At 28.4% G+C, this 21282-nt stretch overlaps 1 non-coding gene across 1 annotated transcript; it reads right to left on the bottom strand.

Annotated features, from left to right (window-relative positions):
- Nucleotides 1-20350: 20350 nt before the first annotated feature.
- Nucleotides 20351-20440, bottom strand: LOC141701517 (small nucleolar RNA snoR1). Its single transcript, XR_012566805.1, has one exon. It is a non-coding gene; the product is annotated as a small nucleolar RNA snoR1 (small nucleolar RNA).
- Between the last annotated feature and the right edge of the window lie 842 nt (nucleotides 20441-21282).

Here is a 21282-nt window from a genome sequence, read left to right as displayed (position 1 = left end):
AAAATAAAATTAAATACTTAAATTACATTTACTTACATAGCTTTTGTGCAAATGCTATACAAGCTACTTCTTAGATAGTGTTTACTCACAAAACGTCGTGGTAGCATGTGTTATTTATTTTATATTTATTTTTAAATTAGCTGATTACACCTTGCATAGCATTTATTTAAAAAACGTTATATTAGCATATCCCTTCCATAGCATATAAAAAAAGTGTTATATAAGTGGTGTATTCTAAGTTTAAATTTGTAGTAGTGATATGTATATATGAAACATCCAAGTACTAGTAATGTATCTTATATAAATTGTGATACCCATTTGGTGAAGTATCCAATTGGCTAAAAATTGACCACTTTTTTTGAAATGATTATTTTGATTAATTTAAAAAATGGTTATTTTTATCATTTTTTATACATAACTGTGTGTTGAAACTAAAAATAATGTAAGAGGCTAAACATGACTCCTGTATTATTATAGATATATACATCTTGTGGCTAATATGACAAAATGATCTCTTATAAAGAGCACAAACAGTTTGTATTAATTTGATAATATAATATAAGTACGTTACCTTTAAGAGGGTTTTGTGCCATTAATGGTTTGTTAGTGTAGCTTTTATGGGTGGATTATTAATCGCATAATTTTGGCTTTTTAGAGGCAATCATGTGTCAATTTGTGTCTAACTAAATTTTTCTTTGGTTAGATTATACATTTGATCACATATAATATTTTTTATTCTAAAATATTATCCTTATTTTATTTGTTCTCATTTTAAGGATGTTTGAAAAAATATAAATGAGTGTTCTATTATAAGACTCTAAAATGATTAGCTACAAGAGTACAATATAATTTTGCTACAATTTTGATGATATGGTGCACTTCTCGATAATGGAAGAGTTTCAAATTTTAAAGCACAACCATATAGCCAAGGATTTCGGAGTACAATGCAACTTAACTACAAATTTTGATGACACGAGCAATTTTTACCTCTAGCTCAAGACACTAGTTTTATTAGAAGTGTAAATAATGTAATTTGATCAGGGAACTCTTTTTACTCCTTCATCTTTTTTCCCATTGATTTTTACTTTTGGAGGTTTTAACGAGACCTTTTTGTGGGTTTGAATACTTCAGATATTAAGGTTTTATTATTTTAAATTTCCTGGTACAAATACATAGTGTTTAGTCCTGAATTGGTGTTTTGATTTTTTTAAAAATATTTATCATCGATCCAACCTTATGGATTTCGATAGATATACATATTAGTGATATAAACAAAGTTCCAGATTAAAATAATTTTATTTGTTTTTACATTTTAAAAGTCAAATATCTGTTTGACTAGTACACTACATAGTGTTTAATCCTAAATTGGTGTTTTAATTTAAAAAAAATACATTTCATCGATTCAACCGTATGAATGAAAATAGATATATAAATTAGTGATATAACGAAAATTTCAGATCAAAATAATTTTATTGTGTTTGCCATTTTAAAAGTCAAACATCAGCTAGTACAACCAAATAATGTTTAGTCCTTAAATGGTGTTTTGATTTTTTTATAAATATTTTACATCGATCCAACCGTTCTAATGTCAATAGATAGATATATATATATATATATATATATTAGTGATATAACGAAAATTTCAGATGAAAACAATTTTATTTGATTTGTCATTTTAACAGTCAAACATCAGTTTGACTAGTACAACTACCTAGTATTTGGGTTGCGCTTTGCTTTTTTCTAATTTTATGTATCACAAAATTATTTTGGCCCACTAACTATTAATAAAGTAAAACATGTTGCCTCAGTCCAACATAATTATTTTTTCAAGAACTAAAATTTAACATTTGGATAAATTGTATTCTCTCTCATTCACATATTTTTCTTTATATATTTACTAAGCTTTAAATAATTAAAAAAAATCAAAATATATTATGAAAAAATAAACTAAGTAAATATAATAATATATAAACATGTGATATAGTTTAGATAAGACATAGAGATAAAAAGTCAAATATCAGTTTGACTAATACAACTAAATAGTGTTTAGTTTTGAATTGGTATTTTGATTTTTTTTAAAATATTTTTTTAGTGATCTAATCATATCGATGTCAATATATATATATATTATAATAGATGACAAATTAACATATATTATTCATCTAGGATAAAAAGTTTATTACATAATTAATCCAAAATAACACAAAATTAAAAGTTAAAATCAAAATATAATTTGACCAACATGAACTAAATCATATATACTAAATATTTGGATTAAAACAAAATTATCTTATTGATTTGGACATAAAAAAATTAAAATTAAACTAAAATTAATTAGTTGGATTTAGTCGGAGTAATGAGCATCACTGACCGAGGATAAATCAAATTAACATTATCTATTTTCAAATAACTCTTATAGTTAATCGATTAAGTAATAATCTCGGTAAAATAGTATTTTTTTATGGTCCCAAATATAATGCGGACATTATATTTTTTTATACGTGTATTAATCTAATTATCATGAAGTCATATCATTTAAAATTTAAATTGAGTAGATTTAATAATCAATTAAAAATAATTTTCTTAAAAATTATATATAATACTAAAAAAAATACGTGCAGTCCGTGCATCACACATATTTTAAGTTAATATATATATTAGTGATATAATCAAAGTTTAAGATCAAATAATTTTATTTTGTTAGCCATTTTAAACGTCAAACATTAGTTTGACTAGTATAACTACCTAGCATCCATTTAATTTTTTTAACAAATAGATATATTTGAAAATTTTTATAGCGCATAATTTATTTTTTCAAGAACTAATTTTTTTTACTTGGATAACTTTTATTCTCACCCATATTCATAATTTCAAAATATTCACTAACATTTAAATTTTTTTTATAAAAAGTTAAAATTCTGTAAAATCCTAAATACAATCAAATTCCGTTGAAATATAACTTTGAAAAGGGTGGGAAATTTCCCTCACTTTTTTTTAAAAGTATGGGTAAATTTCCCTTTATTTTTAAATATAAAATTTGATCGAAATTGGTTGAATTTAGGAGTGCCAATTAAATTATTTGTGGGAAAATTCCCTCCACTTTTTTATTGGGGCTAAATTTGACCGAAAAAAAATTGGTCGAATTTAGGGGCTAAATTCGACCGATTTAATTTCGACCGTTTTCGATTAAAATTGGTTGTAAATACGACCGTTTAAATACGACCGTTTGAATTCGACCAAGGCCGGTCAAATTTAGGCGTGTCCAAAGGATTCGACCATCTGCGGTCGAATTTAACGCCGTTCGAATTTAAATCAGTTGTATTTAACCTTATTTTCTTTTATTGTTTATAACAAATATTAACCACCAAGAAAGTATCGAAAAAAACAGAAAATTAACATGGTTCTTAAAACTTTAAATATATATTGATTCCACTATATTTTGCTTCACAATCCAATCAATATCAAAATGTAAAACATTTTACAATCTTATTAACCTATAAAAACTACTCTAGCCCTACTCAAGCTCCGGCCTTCTTTGCTTTCCTCACAGGAGAAGGAGCAACAACAGCAGCATCAACAGCCTTCTTCGCGTTCTTCGCAAGTGTGTATATTTATTTGGATTTTTCTTTGAAATTTTCTATTTTGAAATTTGAATATGAATGTTTCTATGATCGGTAAGAAACAAATGAAATCATCTTTTGCAAAAAAGTATAATTATCTTCGTCAACATAATTGATTTATTTATATGAAATTATTAAAATATTGACAACTAGGTACTGAGATTTTGAAAGAAAATTAATTATAACACAAAATTATATTTTTTAAATTTTCATGTTTATTTTGTTAAATTAATTGAGAAATCATAACATTGAAAAGTTCTATAAATTATGTCAAATCGTATTTTTCCAAAATTCAAATATTATTATGTTTTCAAAATATATTTCAAATTTAAAAAATTAGAGAAAGAAAACTATCAAGTTTATTCTTGGTATCTAATTTATTTTGCACATATCGATAGATGGCTATATTCTATTTTTAAATTAAATTTGAAATATTTTATAAGTTTTATTATATTATTACTCATTTAATACTTATGATTCTAGTAGAATTTATGTAGAGTAGATCAAAGTCGAATTTAAATTATATCATAAAAATTCAACGAAATTTATAGTTTCATAAAATTTTTCAAAATAAATAATTTACTAAATTCTTAACTAGTTTTTTTTCTAGATTTTGCATTAAATATTACAAGATTTCAAAATTATTTTAAATCTGAATCGTATATTATTAATTTTTTAAAAATTCAAAACTAAATAACATTAAACATTATGAATCTTTTAAAAAACTTTTCAAAATACAATTGTCCAAAAATTTAAATTGCAAATCAACATATTTTGAAATTGATAATTTCACAAAATTTAGATCGAGTGCACAATGAATGAAATAAAGTGTAAAAATATAATATATTGAGTAATAAAAAATAATTATAGATATTAAATTGTCAATTAAATAATGTCGTACACATTAATAAAATGACAGATTTGTGTAAGATATTACACCAAACTCATATCACCTTTTGTAAGAGACCTAGCTTACATGATTTTACATGGAATGTTTAAAGATTGGTTAGAGGATTGGCCAAGTAATACATACATGATCATGATTTTAGTTATCAATATTAAATCATAATAACCGAAATGGCGGAATATAATATGATTCAACGGTTATTTTTTTATCTGGTTATTAAAAGTAAAAAAAAACAGTGTTATACAAGTATTAAATTGTAATACCCATGATCTATTTATCAAATACTCTTAAAACTTAATAATGTATTTATTGCAATTAAAAATCGAAATGAATTTCAAATCTCATATGTAAAGTGTTTTGATATTATTTAAAATATGTGATTTCCAAAAACTGAGAATTTGTAATTTTTTCAAACTCACTAAACTAGAATGTACTTAACCACGAACATATATAAAATGTCTAAGAAAAACATTTGACTTCCTCTATGTAACATAATAAATAATTATGCTATATGAAAAACTAATCAGTCTTATTTTAAGAAAGAGAAAATATATATTTTATTAGTAATTCTAAAAAGTGTTATTAAAAGTTCTTAAATTAGTTATACAAATTTAGTATCCAGACAATTAAGAAATGTGGAAATTTTGTCACGGTCGGGAATGTCTTTTTAAGATAATACCTTAACATATTACCCGTCACCTGCATGTGAATTTATGCCCGTTAAAGACAATTTTTAGACCACTTTTTTATCATCTCATTACCATCTACCCCTATGTTTGTTCACATCAAACATATACTATAATCTTTCCCTAGTCACCTATCATTTTCTTTTGATAACTAATCTGCTCATATTTCTCACCAAATTTAATTTATCTCTATCAATCCGTCACCGACTTACATTTCTAAATCTCTTCATAAATAATGATTTTCGTAAAATGATAGTGGTTATAATGGTGATGGTGGATATGTTGGCAATAAAAGTGGGTTTTATGTAATTATATAATTTGAAAATCAATATATAGTTCAATACGATTTATTCTCAAGTCCTTTTAAATTGATATTTTTATTCTAGTTATATGCTTTGACATGCCAATTAAAATAGTCGATTTAATATATGCATGCATAATAAAGATATTAATTAAATATATGCTATCAATTTTTTTTATAAATCGAATCATAGTCGATACATATCCCGATCATATGTATTATATATATTTTAGTTACTAATATATACAAAAGTACTTTGATAATCTTATATAAACTAAATCGTAATTTGTAATATGATTCCTACCTTCGTTCACATCAAACATGTATTATAATCTTTGGTGTAGTTTTGATAACTAATTAGCTCATTTTTCCTCTATTCGACTAAATCTAATTTATCATTATCAATCCCTCATCGACTTACATTTATAAACACTACTACAGATTTACACTTACATAGCGCTTTTTTAGCGCTTTTGAGCGCTATGTAAGCCAGTGCTATGCAAGTGCATTTGACTTTTAAAGCTATTCAAGCATCTTACCTAAATAATACTTTTAAAAATGCTATGTAAGTATGTGTCGTCTAAGTCCAATTTATTGGACAGCGCTTTTGTATATGCTATGCAAGTCATATATTCAAAATATTAGATCATTTAAATAGCACTTAACAAAATGCTACCTAAGTGAAATATTTTTGTAGATTCATGATTTAATTTTTCTTTTTCCCATTTTGTAGTATTCTTATAAATTCATAAATAAAATTTGCCACATTCAAAATAGAAAAATAGAACTGCAAGTTACAAATATTATTGATTCAAATAAAAATTTACAAATTGTACATTACATTCAATTCAGACTAATATCCTAACAAAAGCTTGACTATCAATCACAAATTACAACAATTCATCTGGCTAATAAGATCCTCTTGAATTTCTTAGTCATATATTTCATTCTCTCATTTCCTAACACAATTCTCTCTTCTAGTACCTCCATACACCCTCGATGTAATGCCTAAGCAGAGCACACAATATCAACAAGCCCTGATCAACAAGTCCCGATGATCTGCCACTTCTATTATAAAATTAGCAAAAAACTTCCAACTATATTAGTATGCATGTAAAAACAGTCATTATATAACAAGTTTATAATGGAACTTCAGGAGAATATAATTTACCTTCTCTAATCCTTAAATTGTGCATTATCCTTCTCCATCACCTTGGGAAGCATATGTAAATCTAAAATTTCACAGCCCAGTGGTCTTGAGCGGAAAAGCTATACTTTATCAGAAAATAGCTAAATAATGATTATGGAGATCTCACCATATGACATCATGCACTGCGAAGATCATAAATTGAAAAATCTCTGGGATGTCAGTGTGGGTTTTACAAACTTCACGAGGAGAGAGAGCAAAGAAAGAAGTTGCTTCAGTTCCTTATGGGCCTAAATGATAGTTATTCCACAGCAAGGGGTCAAATTCTCATGATATCGCCTCTACCTAGCATTTCTCAGGCTTTTTCACTCATCAAACATGATGAGAAACAGAAACAAGGATATCATTTATCTGTTCCTTTCATTGGGAATGTTAAGGAAAACTCTTCTTTCTCTAAGACTGGAACATCAGGAGTGAACTCTGTTAATAACAAGATATCTAGTGGTCAGAAGCCTATCCTCAAATGTACCTATTGTAACAAGGAGGGACATATCATGGAATTTTGCTTCAAGTTAGTAGGATATCCAGACAAGAAGAAATCAAAAGGAAAATTCCCAAATCAGTCTACTGGGTTCAGATCACTTCCTCAACCTCGTAATCTTAACAGTCAAGTTGATACAGGGTCTAATTCTAATGTTGCGGCTTATCATGTTGGGACTCTACAAAATGGAACTTCAGGACAACAACCTTCTAGTTCACCTTCTTTGGAGCAGATGCAGAATCAGATCTCACATATGAATCAGATGATGATTCTCATGATGAATAAGAAGGCTGGTTTTTCTTCATCTGAAGAACAAATGCACTCCATGGCAGGTATGGCTTACTGCCTAAATACATCCATGCCTTCTCCTTTGTGTCAACTTTGGATAGTTGATACAGGAGCTTCTCACCACATGTGTTGTAATAAACACCTTTTCACCAGTATCACTTCACTTACAATTCCATTTCAAGTTGCTTTACTTAATAAGCAACTTATTTCCATTACACAAACTGGTGTTATTCATTTAAATGAGCACATTACTTTATCCAATGTGTTTTATGTCCCAGAATTTCATTGCAATCTTCTTGCTGTTTCTAAGTTGACACAAGATAGTAATTGTTTTGTCAAATTTTTTCCCCAAAATTGTGTTTTCCAGGACCAGACACAGCAGAAAGTTCTAGCTACTGGTGAGGTTCATGATGGTTTATACTATCTCACTCAGTCGGCCCCTTTTAGCTTACAATCTATTGTACCTGTTTCTGCTACTTCTTTAACTCATGCTCACAATCTGAAGGGTCATTCTCCATCGTTTGATTCCAAGATGTGGCATCTTCGTTTAGGACATCCATCACAGGGTGTTATTCAACATTTAAAATTTCTCACCAAGAACAATTTTTCTTGTAACATTGATTGTCCTGTTTGTCCGTTATCAAAACAATGTAAACTTCCATTTCCTAAACAAAGTTTCTCTTATGCATCTACTGCTTTTGCATTATTACATATGGATGTTTGGGGTCCTTTTCAAACATCTACTTTTAATGGTGCAAAGTATTTTCTTACAATTATAGATGATCATACACGAGCTACTTGGGTTTTTTTCATGCCTAATAAACAACAAGTGTTCTCTATCTTTCAAAAATTTCTGGCTTATGTTACTACACAATTTCATAAATCCGTTCGAATGATTCGTACTGATAATGATAGTGAATTTATAAATTCATCTTTTAGAACACTTCTTAGTTCTCTTGGTATTGTTCACCAATGTTCTTGCCCTTACACTCCAGAACATAATTCAAGGGTTGAACGTAAGCATCGTCATCTGTTAGAAATGGCCAGGGCATTACGTTTTCAATATGGCTTACCTCTGAAATACTGGGGTGAATGTATACTCACTGCAGTTTATCTTATTAATAGACTTCCAACACCAATTCTTCAATACAAATCCCCTTTTAAAGTTTTACATGATACACCACCTGATTATTCACAGTTAAAGGTTTTTGGGTGTCTGTGTTTTGCTTCCATACATGATCCAGATAAGTTTTCTTCTCGTTCGATCAGGTCGGTTTTTATAGGATTTCCTACCAATCAAAAAGGTTTTAAGTTGTTGAATCTTGATAGTCATTCTATATTTACCAGCAGGCATGTTGTTTTTCATGAGCATATACTCCCATATCATGAGAAATCTAAACCTGTCAATGTTTCAGATTCTGATCTTCTCCAGTGGTTATCTTCTAATGATCAATCACCATATATCATTCCTTGTTTAGTCAATGAACAGGTTCCATCACAGTCATCAGATGCAAGCATAATCCATCATACTTCACCTTCCCCGATACAGTCTCATCAGAGTCCTATATTTTCACCTCATAGTCAATCTCCAACTTCTATACAACCTATTCCACCTTCTGTTGAATCATTTGTTATTTCACCTACCCAGAAATCTATTGTTCCTCCTGTCAGACAATCTACTTGGTCTATCACCAGACCATCTTGGTGGCATGATTATCATGTCAATGTTCCAAAACAACTCACAAATACATCTTACGTTAATTCGATTTCTATTCCCAAAAATGTTGTTTGTTCTAATATTGTTCTTGAGCCTCAACATTATTTTCAGGCAGTTGCTAATCCACATTGGGTTGAAGCAATACAGAAAGAACTCCATGCTCTTGAGCAAAATGACACTTGGATTCTCGTAACTTTACCACCTGGCAAGAAAACCATAGGTTATAAATGGGTTTACAAGGTTAAATACCTTCCTAATGGCCAAATTGAGAGGTACAAGGCCCGTCTTGTAGCAAAAGGCTATACGCAATCTGAAGGTATTGATTACCATGACACCTTTGCTCCAGTCGTTAAGATGACCACCATTCGTACTGTTTTAGCTGTTGCTGCCGCAAAGGGTTGGATTATTGAATAACTTGACATTAATAATGCATTTTTACACGGAGACTTGGATGAAGAAGTGTATATGTCCTTACCCTTAGGATACATCAACAACTCCTCTGTTCCCAACCTTGTGTGTAAATTGAGAAAGTCCATCTATGGACTAAAACAGGCATCAAGGTGTTGGTTTTCCAAATTGGCCACTTGTTTGACTGAAGGTGGTTATATCCAATCCAGATGTGATAGATCCATGTTTACATATAATAAAGATGGTGTTTTTGTCGTAGCAGTGGTATACGTGGACGACATTCTGCTTTCTGGTAATAATCATGATGCCATCCAGTCTCTCAAACAACTCTTGGATGTCAGTTTTAGCATAAAAGATTTGGGGAATCTCAAGTATTATCTAGGTCTTGAAATCACTCGCAATTCTGATGACATTTTTGTTACGCAGCAGAAATTTATTCAAGATTTATTGGCATCGGCTAATATGAAAAATTGTAAGCCTTTGTCTGTGCCCATGGATCCTCATCTCAAGTTATTGGATAATTTGAAGTCTGGTCAATTAATTTCGAATCCATCAGTTTATAGAGCATGGGTTGGGAAACTTCTGTACTTAAACACTTGCTGGCCTGATATCACATTTTCGGTACAAATGTTTAGTCAGTTTTTACATGCTCCCAGGGTTAAGCATATGGTAGCTTTGACACGAGTTCTTCGTTACCTGAAATGGACTGCAGGTCATGGTCTATATTTTCCAGCCAATAATTCATTAACTTTGCGAATGTTTAGTGATAGTGATTGGGCAGGGAATGTTAATGATAGGAAATCTGTGGGTGCTTACTCTTTGTTACTTGGAGATGTAGCTGTTTCATGGAGGTCGAAAACACAACAGGTTACATCTCGCAGTTCTGCGGAGGCAGAATATCGTGCTCTAGCAGATGCTTCGTGTGAGATCATTTGGTTTCTCAATTTATTACAAGAGCTTCATGTTCCTCTTTCTGGTCCTGTTCCCTCAATAAAGCTGCTGTTGATTTAATAGCCAATCCAGTTTATCATGCTCGTACGAAACATATAGAACTGAATTGTCATTTCATCCGTGAGAAGATCCAGCTGGGTATTGTGGTTATCCATCAGATTCCTACACTAAAGAACACGACTGATATTCTAACAAAAGGCTTAGGCAAAGCATTACACTGGTCTTGTGTTGCCAAATTGGGACTTCTTACTGCTGGACCGTCGCCAGTTTGTGGGGGGGATAAGCCACTACCAATCAATAGGGGGGCTGAAGACATGTGTGGTATAACATCACATCAAGGCAAAACAAATGTTACTTGGAAATATATACAACCAATACAAAACAAGTTGAAATTAGCATATCAACATATAAAGTCAATAAAATAGTCAATGTAGAAAGTTAGTTAGACTTAACCGACTTTGTATTATTATATATACTGAGACTCTGTAACTTCCTGTTCTAAGTTGAATAACAAACATTTACATTTACATCTCCTTCTCATCTCTTCTGTATCTTTCATATCTTGTTAATACACAAGGTAGAAACGGAACTTATGAACTCTATATTTTGAATGTCTTTTTGAGACAATACCTCAACATATTACCGGTCACCTGCATGTGAATTTATGCCCGTTAAAGACAATTTTCAGACCACTTTATTATCATCCCATTACCATCTACCCCTATCTTTGTTCACATCAAACATATACTATAATCTTTCCCTAGTAACCTATCATTTTCTTTTGATAACTAATCTGCTCATATTTCGTGACCAAATCTAATTTATCTCTATCAATCCCTCACCAACTTACATTTCTAAATCTCTTCATAAATAATGATTTTCGTAAAATGATAGTGGTTATAATGGTGATGGTGGATATGTTGGCAATAAAAGTGGGTTTTATGTAATTATATAATTTGAAAATCGATATAGAGTTCAATAGGATTTATTCTCAAGTCCTTTTAAATTGATATTTTTATTCTAGTTATATGCTTTGACGTGCCAATTAAAATAGTCGATTTAATATATGCATGCATAATATAGATATTAATTAAATATATGCTATCAATTTTTTTTATAAATCGAATCATAGTCGATACATATCTCGATCATATGTATTATATATATTTTAGTTACTAATATATACAAAAGTACTTTGATAATCTTATATAAACTAAATCGAAATTTGTAATATGATTCCTACCTTGGTTCACATCAAACATGTATTATAATCTTTCGTGTAGTTTTGATAACTAATTAGCTCATTTTTTCTCTATTCAACTAAATCTAATTTATCACTATCAACCCTCATCGACTTACATTTATAAATCTCTGCCTAATTAATTATTTTCGTAAAATGATAGAGGTTATAATGGTGATGGTGGATATGCTTGCCGTAAAAGTGGGGTTTTTATGTAATTATATAATTTGAAAATCGATATAGTGTTCAATAAAATATATTTTTAAGTCCTTTTAAATTGATGTTTTTATTCTAGTTATATATTTTGACTTCCAATGGAAATAGTCGATTTAATATATGCATGTATAATATAGATATTAACTAAATATATACTATTAATTTTTTTGTATAAATCGAATCCTAATAGGTATATGTCGCGATCATATATATTATATATAATTTAGTTATTAATATATACAAAAATATTATAGTAATCTTATATTAACTAAATCGTAATTCATAATATAAATATAGTAAACGAGGTAATGAATTTAAGAAATATTATAAAATTATTTTTGTTCAGTATTTAAATCTGTTAATTTAATTTTACGGGCACATGAAAATCATATGTTCAACCCTTTTAAATATTAATATTTTAACATTAATATAAATATAGGGTCACATTATTAATTTAATAAAAGACTCAAAATTCATACTCGTAGATATAACACATAATCTATATCTCATATATAAATTATTTTGGATCCTAATCGTTTAAATTAACATACAATTTTAAATATTAAAAACAGAGAAATTTTCAAACCTTTTCAGATTTTATTAATTTCAGTTTTTTTATAGAGAGTTTTATGGTGTGATGGTCAATTGAGAATGTAGTAAATGAGTTTGAAAATGGTAAAAAAAATTTTGTAGTCTAAATGGTTGAACATGGCAACATGTGAAATGCCATGTCATTGGTTCGACCCCACTTAATATCAACATTTTTAATATATTTCATTACACTAAGGGTAATGAGTAATTTTGTAAATGGTATAAACAAACCTAGCTAAGCAGTAATATATATATGTATATGTATATATATAAATGTATATATATGTATGTATATATATGTATATGTATATATATTTATTAAATAGATAGATAGATTATATTCGATAATCGTACAAAGAAAATATAGTTAATACAATCAAAAATGAATTCTAACACTTTGAAGTGAAAATTTGCAGAAAAAAATATAACTTACTAATAAAAGAATAATACATAAATTGACAGAAAAATACAACTTATGTAAGTTTAAAAGAAAAATGCAGGAAAGCATTAATATCTCAAAAAATTCACATATGTCATAAAGTTTATTTTGAGAGATTATAATCCCCGACTATTATTATATCAAATTATTCTAAATTTGAAGGGCCATGATTTCATAGAACTAGATTCCAATCAATTTTTGATTCATTAATTATGTACTCAATTAATTACATTTCTTTCAAAATTCCATTATAGATGAATATAATTATAGGAATGTAATGCATGGGATAATAGCCTTTTAAATCCAGGATAGGATAGTTGAGGTTATAGTCTAGGAAGCATATACTACAATCTTTTAGTCAACCTATTTTATATTTGGCAAGTGATACCATTGGATATGATATTATATTAAACAATCCTACTTCTATTAAAGATGTACACGATATTACTACCGTAAGATAATTCCATGTTACCCTTTTGACATTCATGTATTCTGATAGATAATTCCCACCGATAATAAGATGTGGAGGGTTAAGTCTTGGTGGAGACAAATATGTGTATGAGTTCTCGCACACACTAAATAATCTAAGATAAAAATAAATTATCATTTTTTGTTTATATAACCGAGATAGAAATGCTTTGCAAATTAAATTCTACTACATTTACTTGAAAATCGTAAGTAATTCTGCTGGCCAATAAAAAGACCATTTCAGGATTCTCAAGATCAAGTTATGCATATCAAGCTATTTATAGATATCTTATAAGTAATACAATTCCAATCTATCTGAATATAAAATGTATCTAATTTGAAGAATATCTTTATATAAGGAAGATTTTCATCAAGGTCATCATAACATGGTTTCCAGTTGCAACTTAGTATGGTATTTTTATAAAACACAATGTTTAGTTAAAAATCAGCAATTATGATCATCAACTTAGACAACATTCATGCTTAGTTAGAAAATATTTTAGGGGCTTATCAAGGAATGAAACCCATTTGCTGAAGTATCCAATTGGCTAAAAATTGACCATTTTTTTCGAAATGATTATTTTGATTAATTTAAAAAATGGTTATTTTTATCATTTTTTATATATAACTGTGTGTTGAAACTGAAAAATAATGTAAGAGGCTAAACATGACTCCTGTATTATTATAGATATACACATCTTGTGGATAATATGACAAAATGATCTCTTATAAAGAGCACAAGCAGTTTGTATTAATTTGATAATATAATATAAGTATGTTACCTTTAAGAGGGTTTTGTGCCATTAATGGTTTGTTAGTGTAGCTTTCATGGGTGGCTTATTAATCGCATAATTTTGGCTTTTTAGAGGCAATCGTGTGTCAATTTGTGTCTAACTAAATTTTTCTTTGGTTAGATTATACATTTGGTCACATATAATATTTTTTATTCTAAAATATTATCCTTATTTTATTTGTTCTCATTTTAAGGATGTTTGAAAAAATATAAATGAGTGTTCTATTATAAGACTCTAAAATGATTAGCTACAAGAGTATAAGATAATTTTACTATAATTTTGATGATATGGTGCACTTCTCGATAATGGAAGAGTTTCAAATTTTAAAGCACAACCATATAGCCAAGGATTTCGGAGTACAATGCAACTTAACTACAAATTTTGATGACACGAGCAATTTTTACCTCTAGCTGAAGACACTAGTTTTATTAGAAGTGTAAAGAATGTAATTTGATCAGGGAACTCTTTTTACTCCTTCATCTTTTTTCCCATTGATTTTTACTTTTGGAGGTTTTAACGAGACCTTTTTGTGGGTTTGAATACTTCAGATATTAAGGTTTTATTATTTAAATTTCCGGGTATAAATACATAGTGTTTAGTCCTGAATTGGTGTTTCGATTTTTTTAAAAATATTTATCATCGATCCAGCCTTATGGATTTCGATAGATATACATATTACTGATATAAACAAAATTCCAAATCAAAATAATTTTATTTGGTTTTATATTTTAAAAGTCAAATATCTGTTTGACTAGTACACTACATAGTGTTTAATCCTAAATTGGTGTTTTAATTTTTTAAAAAAATACATTTCATCGATCCAACCGTATGAATATAAATAGATATATAAATTAGTGATATAACGAAAATTTCAGATCAAAATAATTTTATTATGTTTGCCATTTTAAAAGTCAAACATCAGCTAGTACAACCAAATAATGTTTAGTGCTCAAATGGTGTTTTAATTTTTTTATAAATATTTTACATCGATCCAACCGTTCTAATGTCAATAGATATATATATATATATATATATTAGTGATATAACGAAAATTTCAGATGAAAACAATTTTATTTGATTTGCCATTTTAACAGTCAAACATCAGTTTGACTAGTACAACTACCTACTATTTGGGTTGCGCTTTGCTTTTTTCTAATTTTATGTATCACAAAATTATTTTGGCCCACTAACTATTAATAAAGTAAAACATGTTGCCTCAGTCCAACATAATTATTTTTTCAAGAACTAAAATTTAACATTTGGATAAATTGTATTCTCTCTCATTCACATATTTTTCTTTATATATTTACTAAACTTTAAATAATTAAAAAAATTCAAAATATATTATGAAAAAATAAACTAAGTAAATATAATAATATATAAACATGTGATATAGTTTAGATAAGACATAGAGATAAAAAGTCAAATATCACTTTGAATAGTACAACTACATAGTGTTTAGTCTTATTGATTTGGACATAAAAAAATTAAAATTAAACTAAAATTAATTAGTTGGATTTAGTCGGAGTAATGGGCATCACTGACCCAGGATAAATCAAATCAACATTATCTTTTTTCAAATAACTCTTATAGTTAATCGATTAAGTAATAATCTCGCTAAAATAGTATTTTTTATGGTCCCAAATATAATGCGGACATTATATTTTTTTATACGTGTATTAATCTAATTATCATGAAGTCATATCATTTAAAATTTAAATTGAGTAGATTTAAAAATCAATTAAAAATAATTTTCTTAAAAATTATATATAATACTAAAAAAATACGTGCAGTCCGTGCATCGTACGGATTTTAAGTTAGTATATATATTAGTGATATAATCAAAGTTTAAGTTCAAATAATTTTATTTTGTTAGCCATTTTAAACGTCAAACATTAGTTTGACTAGTATAACTACCTAACATCCATTTAATTTTTTTAACAAATAAATATATTTGAAAATTTTTATAGCGCATAATTTATTTTTTCAAGAACTAAATTTTTTTACTTGGATAACTTTTATACTCACCCATATTCATAATTTCAAAATATTCACTAACATTTAAATTTTTTTTTATAAAAAATTAAAATTCTGTAAAATCCTAAATACAATCAAATTCCGTTGAAATATAACTTTGAAAAGGGTGGGAAATTTCCCTCACTTTTTTTTTAATTTTTTTAAAAAGTATGGGTAAATTTCCCTTTATTTTTAAATATAAAATTTGATCAAAATCGGTTGAATTTAGGAGTGCCAATTAAATTATTTGTGGGAAATTTCCCTCCACTTTTTTATTGGGGTTAAATTTGACCGAAAATAAATTTGCTAAATTCGACCGATTTAATTTCGACCGTTTTCGGTTAAAATTGGTTGTAAATACGACCGTTTAAATACGACCGTTTAAATATGACCATTTGAATTCGACCGAGGCCGGTCGAATTTAGGCGTGTCCAAAGGATTCGACCATCTGCGGTCGAATTTAACGCCGTTCGAATTTAAATCAGTTGTATTTAACCTTATTTTCTTGTATTGTTTATAACAAATACTAACCACCAAGAAAGTATCGAAAAAACAGAAAATTAACACTAAGGGTAATGAGTAATTTTGTAAATGGTATAAAGAAACCTAGCTAAGCAGTAATATATATATATATGTGTATATGTATATATATAAATGTATATATATGTATGTATATATATGTATATGTATATATATTTATTAAATAGATAGATAGATTATATTCGATAATCGTACAAAGAAAATATAGTTAATACGATCAAAAATGAATTCTAACACCTTGAAGTGAAAATTTGCAGAAAAAAATATAACTTACTAATAAAAGAATAATACATAAATTGACGGAAAAATACAACTTATGTTAGTTTAAAAGAAAAATATTGGGTAGCATTAATATCTCAAAAAATTCACATATGTCATAAAGTTTATTTTGAGAGATTATAATCCCGGACTATTATTATATCAAATTATTCTAAATTTGAAGGGCCATGATTGCATAGAACTAGATTCCAATCAATTTTCGATTCATTAATTATGTACTCACTTAATTACATTTCTTTCAAAATTCCATTATAGATGAATATAATTATAGGAATGTAATGCATGGGATAATAGCCTTTTAAATCCAGGATAGGATAGTTGAGGTTATAGTCTAGGAAGCCGATACTACAATCTTTCAGTCAACCTATTTTATATTTGGCAAGTGATACCAATGGATATGATATTATATTAAACAATCCTACTTCTATTAAAGATGTACGCGATATTACGACCGTAAGATAATTCCATGTTACCCTTGATATTCATGTATTCTGATAGATAATTCCCACCGATAATAAGATGTCGAGGGTTAAGTCTTGGTGGAGACAAATGTGTGTATGAGTTCTCGCACATACTAAATAATCTAAGATAAAAATAAATTATCATTTTCTGTTTATATAACCGAGATAGAAATGCTTTGCAAATTAAATTCTACTACATTTACTTGAAAATCGTAAGTAATTCTGATGGCCAATAAAAAGACCATTTCAGGATTCTCTAGGTCAAGTTATGCATATCAAGCTATTTATAGATATCTTATAAGTAATACAATTCCAATCTATCTGAATATAAAATGTATCTAATTTGAAGAATATCTTTTTATAAGGAAGATTTTCATCAAGGTCATCATAACATGGTTTCCAGTTGCAACTTAGTATGGTATTTTTATAAAACACAATGTTTAGTTAAAAATCAGCAATTACGATCATCAACTTAGACAAAATTCATGCTTAGTTAGAAAATATTTTAGGGGCTTATCAAGGAATGAAACTAGAAATATATTTTAGAGGGACCAAATAATATTTGGGAGATGGAATTAAATTATTTTATGTTTTTATCAAAATTTTATAATAGAGTTTTATGAATTTAGACCGTTCGGTGGAAAGGAGGATCAAGGCCCTAGTACCTCACCTCCCCTCTTATTATAATAGTGTCATCTTGGAAAAAAAACTCATCATCATTTGATTCTTTCAATTTCATGTTACCATTTCGAAAAAGAAAAATTAAATTGTTAGATATCAAGTTATTTAGGGGCGAGGCGGGGATGATGGAGAATTTTATGAAGATTTCGGTGATCAAGGCGGGATTGGGGATGAGTGTTTCCTCGCCCCGATCCCCGACCCCGATTGTGTATATAAATAAATAATATATATTACTAATTAATTATTAAAAATAGATAAATTTTATAATATTATTTGAATTTAAAATAATCTATAATTTATTGATCAATATTTTATTTTACATTATAATATAATATAATATATTTTTATAATTTAAAATTTGCCGTTTATTTGTATTATATAAAATTTTGATATAATTTGATATTAAAAATATGAGATAATATCAATATATTTACATGTGATCAATTAGTATTTTATTTTTTTTTAAAAAAATATAAAATATAAAATATAAAATATAAAATAACATTATTATTTTTTAATTAAAAATTTAAATTCCCTGAAAACCTGTGAGGATTCCCGTTCCCTGTTCGGGGAAGGGATCGGGGTTCAGCGCGGTTTTTGGGATCGGGATTGGGGGCGGGGACACCACCACTTCCCGACCTCGAAGTGCCCCCTGCCCATTCCTACATGTATGACCAGTTGAAATCTGTTTTTACCACCACGCTACTCCACTGTTTTTTTATCCAACTCAAAGCTAACCAAGGCTTTCCTGATGCCTTTTTCCGTGGCCACTTCCGTGGCCACTTATGATAAAATGTTGCCTTGCTTGCATCATTCTATAGCCTCAATCAGTCCACATACATAATCTCGAGCCACTCTAGAAAAACTAAAATAATAAGAAGCTGCAAATAGTGTTGTGTCAGTATTTAGTTTAATCGTATTTTCATCTGGTACGGTCTAATGCTACGCACCATCCACTGGTGTCATGAACCAAAGAGATGTGTTAAAGGTTTTCTCTTGAGCATTTTTCCATTGATTGAAGAGAGGTTTTGCTGAATTGACCAACTCTACAGCTTCCAATCACTACAAGAAACACGGCTAAATACAACCGGTCCAAAACCGGTCGTATCTATATACGACCGGTTTTGGACCTAATCGTACATATGGGAGTGATATTTAGTATTCGGTTGTATTTAGTCTAAATACGACCGTCTAAATACAACTGGTTAAATACGACCGTTAAATTCGATCGGTCAAATTCAATCGACGTCGGTCCAAATTGATTTTTCACTTAAAATTTGAAAATCCCACCAAAATAATTAAAATGTTTGAAATATTTTAAAAAGCCCGCCCAATTATTAAACTCGACCGTATCTTGTCAATCATAAGATATTAAATTCAACCCCATCCAGACGAATAAACAAACACCGGTTTATTAAAAAAATCTCGTCGGAATCGGAAAAATTCCAGATTCCGGCAAGCTTCAAAAATCCGGCTAAAATAGACCTAGACTCTTGAATTTCGAGAAGCGAAGCGAGAGCATGAAGAACTATAATCTGATACTATTGAAACAATTGACTGAACGACACCATGAATTATGAAACCTTTAGGCCCGATAAACTCACTGCAAGTACTATTTCCCAATGCCGGCCAACCAGATCGTTAGCGCCATTCCAATTCAGCAAAAAAAATTATCACAGTCCGGAAAACACAACACCAAAGGCACCTCTCCTAAAAACATTACTTAGCTTGTTGAAAGAAATCTTAGTAATAAGTCGATGAGTCAAATTGTAAAACATCAATATCCTCAAAACACATAACAATAATCGCACAAAATCAAATTGGAAAAAACCATCCAAATATCCATATATAAGCATACAACTAAATTAAAAAAACTACATCAATCACCAAACTGAACAGTCTCATCAAAACACAAAAGCCACAAATCGATCCATATACCATTTCAAATTCATAAGGAGAGTAAAAGAGGATGCCTTCAATTGCACTCGCATACATATAATTCATATATACATCAACATTATATATCAAATAAATAACCAAAAATCAAATAAAAAAATATGGCTTAAAGTGTTGCTGAACGTGCTCAAGGAAAAGCAAAGTCTTTTCTCATACAAGAGGTGTCAGAAAAATAGCATCAATCATCTTTGCCCATAGTTAGTGTATATATAATAAGAATAGGCTCAACCAGAGAGAAAGAGAGAAAGGGAGATAGAGGAGAGAGAGAGAAGAGAGAGAAAAGTTGCTGCTAAATTAGGGTTTTGAGACAGAGAATATGTAGCCTTTTGAATGGGCTTGATTTGCAAATTACTAATGCTTTCCCAGCATGTCCATATAGGCCCTGGCCCATTAAACATATAATTTACTCCTCATCGAATTGATTTTTTTTAAATAAATTGAATTGATTGTAATATATAATTCCTTTTTTAATTTTAGGACATAAATATAATAATTATTTAAATTTTTATTTAAAAAATATTATAATATATAAATATATCTTAACAACTTAATTTTAATTAAAATATGAAATTATGATTTTGGTAAATTTTATCATAAATTTTCTCAGTTTGACTAGTACAACTAACTAGAATTGGTTTTTTCATTTTTTAAAAAAAATATTTTTTGATCCAACTGAATGGATGTGTATATATATTTATATATATTAGTGATATAACCAATTTTACATACGAAAATAATTTTATTTGATTTGTCATTTTAACAGTCAAGTTTTAATTTAACTAGTACAACTAACTAGTGTTTATTCCAGAATTGGTGTTTTCGATTTTTCTTCAAATATTTTTCTATGATGCAACCATATGAATGTCAAAACATATATATATATATATATATATATATATATATATATATATATATATATTTCAACAATCCACCCGTATAGATGTCAATTTATATATATAATAGTGATATAACCAAAATTTTATATCAAAATATTTTGATTTGATTAACCATTTTAATAGTCAAGCTTGAGTTTGA

Source organism: Apium graveolens, unplaced genomic scaffold, assembly GCF_009905375.1.
Source record: "Apium graveolens cultivar Ventura unplaced genomic scaffold, ASM990537v1 ctg3970, whole genome shotgun sequence".
In the NCBI taxonomy this organism is placed as follows: domain Eukaryota; kingdom Viridiplantae; phylum Streptophyta; class Magnoliopsida; order Apiales; family Apiaceae; genus Apium; species Apium graveolens.
The sequence above is the reverse complement of the archived record's forward strand: the minus strand, read 5'-3'. Positions and strand labels throughout refer to the sequence as shown.